General features: G+C 44.4%; 1 pseudogene; it reads left to right on the top strand.

Annotated features, from left to right (window-relative positions):
- The first annotated feature begins 1,774 nt into the window (after positions 1-1,774).
- On the top strand, positions 1,775-3,119 carry LOC101715826 (zinc finger and BTB domain-containing protein 14 pseudogene; annotated as a pseudogene).
- Positions 3,120-3,540: the final 421 nt, after the last annotated feature.

Below are 3,540 nucleotides of genomic sequence, written 5' to 3'. Positions count from 1 at the left end.
TTGTAACTTTGTTTCTGGATGCACCTAAATTCTCTTAGTTTTCTTCTTCCAATGAGTCAAATAACTTAAACAGCAAGTTGTTTTCATTTGTTCTGGAAAAATTTTCCTTAATATTATAAAACATACATATAGGCCCAGACACCCCCAGCTCAAAAGTGGAGATTCAGGCCAGAAGCCTTCCCAGACAAGAGTGGCATGGGCACACAGGCCCCAGAAAAAGGCCTGACTGGAAAACATCTGTGCAGATGCACAGGCACCACCAGAGGCCCACCCAAATACAACTGGAATTGGCACAGTGTTGAGCAGTAGCAAGAAGGCCTCTCTGAGGCTTGTTAAGAATTGAGGCCCACTGGGAGAGCAAAGAGTCACTTCAGTAAAGGTGCAGAGACTGCATTGGTTGAAATGAGCAGACAACAAAACAAGTTTCAAAACCAGACTTTGAGATCTCCTAAAGCAACATCAAAGACCCACAAGATGGAACAATCTGATACTGAACCACCTGGACTCCCTGAACTGGCAACTAAAGACGATCTGGAAAAATACAATCAGAAATAATTTCTCAGACAACAACAGAGATTGTGTCCATAGTGCAAGACATAATAAATAAATCTAGAGCAAACACAGATAAAAAAATAGAGGAGCTGAGGAACATGATGGAATCCCAGCATAGGAAACAAATGGAATCCATAAAAGAGATGCAAACAGATATCCAGGAGATTAAAAACTCCATTGAAAGTTTATGGAGCAGAATGAGCCAATGCAAGGACAGAATTTCAGAGATAAAAGATAAGATTGCAATTAGTGACCCAGAAAAGAAACATTTCTTAAAAATAGCAAGGACTACTAGAAATCAATCCAGCAATTGCTAGATGATGCAAAGAAGAATAACATAAAACTGATTGGTGTCAATGAAGAAACAGGAGAGTGTGCAAAAGATATTATAAACACTGTCCACAGGTGCTCCTAGCCTTGCAACTGCGAGCATGTGCACGCAGGCCAGGGCTCTCCAGGGCAGCCCTACAGGCTCCAGCCCCAGCATTAGCGAGGCCCGGATTAAAGCTTCACAGCCTACCCTCTCCAGCCGGTGGGTTCCATGCCTGTGCAGCCTGTGGCATGCCTCCCCCCACCCCTCACTGTGCATGCACAGGAGGGGGGTTGGCAGGGGTGTTCATGCTGTCCAGGCTGTCCAAGTTCTTGCTGAGGAGGGCTGCACCACAGGGACGTGCCCCACCCCACAACAAACTCTGAGCCCCCACCGGGTTGTACGCCCTGTGTGCAAGCCAGCTTGGGGACCGCTGCAGGTCTGGTGTGCTCTGATCAGTTATTCTGATCTGAAGATTTTGGTGTTTAAAGGATTAAGATAGTAGCCATACTCTTAAGTGAAATAAATAGGACACACATGTGTAAATACCGAATAGTTTCTCTAGTGTGAGAAAATGAAAGTGTAAATAAGGATTAAAATGATTAAAATGAATCATTGATAATTTGAAATAGGAAGAAAAGGTCCAAAGGGGCAGGGGAAGTGTGAGGGGAAGGGGAAAGGAAAGAAGGGAAAGGAAAAATTATGAGAAAAGAAAAAATGGAAACAAAGTCTATGTAAATAGGGAAGGGTGTAGGGGGTGAAGAGCACACAGGTAATGGGAAAAAAAATAAGAACCAAGATATACCATGTACAGGTACAAGCACTCAATGATGAATGTAAATGTATTGCATACCTAAAATGTACCAATAAAAGAATTTAACCAAAAAAAAAAAAAAAGAAGATAATAGCCTGAATTGTTCATGGAGTTTTTCATCAGTATGTTTGAAACCATTAAGTACAATGAAGATGATCATAAAACTCTGTTTCTGAAAACGCTAAATGAACAATGCCTGGAAGGAGAATTTTGCGATATTGCTATTGTGGTTGAAGATGTAAAATTCAGAGCACACAGATGTGTTCTCACTGCCTGCAGTACCTACTTTAAAAAGCTTTTCAAGAAGCTTGAGGTGGATAGTTCTTCAATAACAGAAATAGATTTTTTGGGTTCTGATATATTTGAAGAGGTTCTGAACTACATGAGCATAGCAAAGATTTCTGTGAAAAAGGAAGATCTTAATGATGTCTTTGGGTCAGATTCTTGGTATCCGATTTTTGATAAACTCTTCTCAGAAGCGTGATGCCTTTAGTCCTGATGAAAGTAATCATCAGTCCAAAACTAAGTATTGCCTCAAAATAAATTGCTCCACTGGGGATGCCATGGACACTCAGGATGATGATATGGAAGAAATTGGGGATCAAGATGACAGCCCTTCTGATGACACAGTAGAGGGTACCCCACCCCCTAAGTCAGGAGGATGGCAAGTCACCCACCACCAAGCTCAGGGTGTAGGAGGCGATTTTGAAAGAGCTAGGGAGCAAGGAGTTTCGGAAGGTCAATTGCTATGGCCAGGAAGTAGAGTCTATGGAGACTTCAGAGTCCAAAGATTTGGGGTCCCAGACCCCTCAAGCCTTAACATTTAATGATGGCATAATGGAGGTGAAAGATGAACAGACCCGGGGCTGGACCACAGTCACCAGTGACATGAAGTTTGAGTACTTGCTGTATGGCCACCACCCAGAGTACTTCACCTACTAGGCCTGTGGGAAGACCTTCTCTGATGAGGGCCACCCGTGGAAGCATGAGAAGCTGCATACAGTGGATCAGCCATTCATGGGCACGAAGGGCTTCACTATGCAGGCCCACCTGAAAGAGCACCTGAAAATCCACACAGGCTACAAGCCCTGCTGCTGCGAGGTGTGCCTCAAGTTGTTCATCCGGGCCCTAAACTTGAAGACCCATGAGAGGGTGCACAGCAATGAGCGGCCCTTTGTGTGCCACATGTGTGACAAAGCCTTCTAGCACAAGTCCCACCTCAAGGACCATGAGAGGCGGCACCCAGGGGAGAACACCTTCGTGTGTGGCTCTTGCACCAAGGCCTTCATCAAGACCTAGGGTCTGAAGCAGCATGAGAACAATATGCACAGCGAGAGGAAGCAGGTCACCCCCAGAGCCATGGAGAGTGAGACAGAGCAGCTACAGGTGTCTGCCATGGCTACAGAGGCCAAGCAGCAGCTGCAAACAGTTGCCTGCAGCTAGGGGACCCAGAAGCAGAGACCTGCTGAAGGCTGGTGGTTCTGCTTTATGGAAACATGTGCAGCATCGCACAGCTGGATTGGAGGCAGTGTTGGTGAGGTGTCTTCGCAACTTGTTAAGGAAACTTCCTTCTTAAATTGTGATCAAACAGTGGCTCTGCCCTGTCCGATGTCTATTCATGTTGCTAGGGAGCTCCTTCCCTTTTTTTATGATTTTAATTTGAGAACTTCTGTGTCCACTTTAGAAGCGGGGGACTTCCATTTTTAATTCCTCAACACTCACAGTGTCGATGAGTGCACCGCACATTTATAACTGAATCAATTGAATTTCTGATTTCCTGATCATTGCAATAACATGGAACTTACAGTCAAAACAGCAGTTTTAATAATTTAATAGATGCACTCTTTACTTATGCAGAACATGG

The sequence above is a fragment of the Heterocephalus glaber genome, unplaced genomic scaffold, assembly GCF_053883595.1.
Source record: "Heterocephalus glaber isolate CG9 unplaced genomic scaffold, H.glaber_assembly_v1.0 deba00001613, whole genome shotgun sequence".
NCBI lineage: Eukaryota > Metazoa > Chordata > Mammalia > Rodentia > Bathyergidae > Heterocephalus > Heterocephalus glaber.
This window is presented reverse-complemented; position numbering and strand designations above follow the sequence as displayed.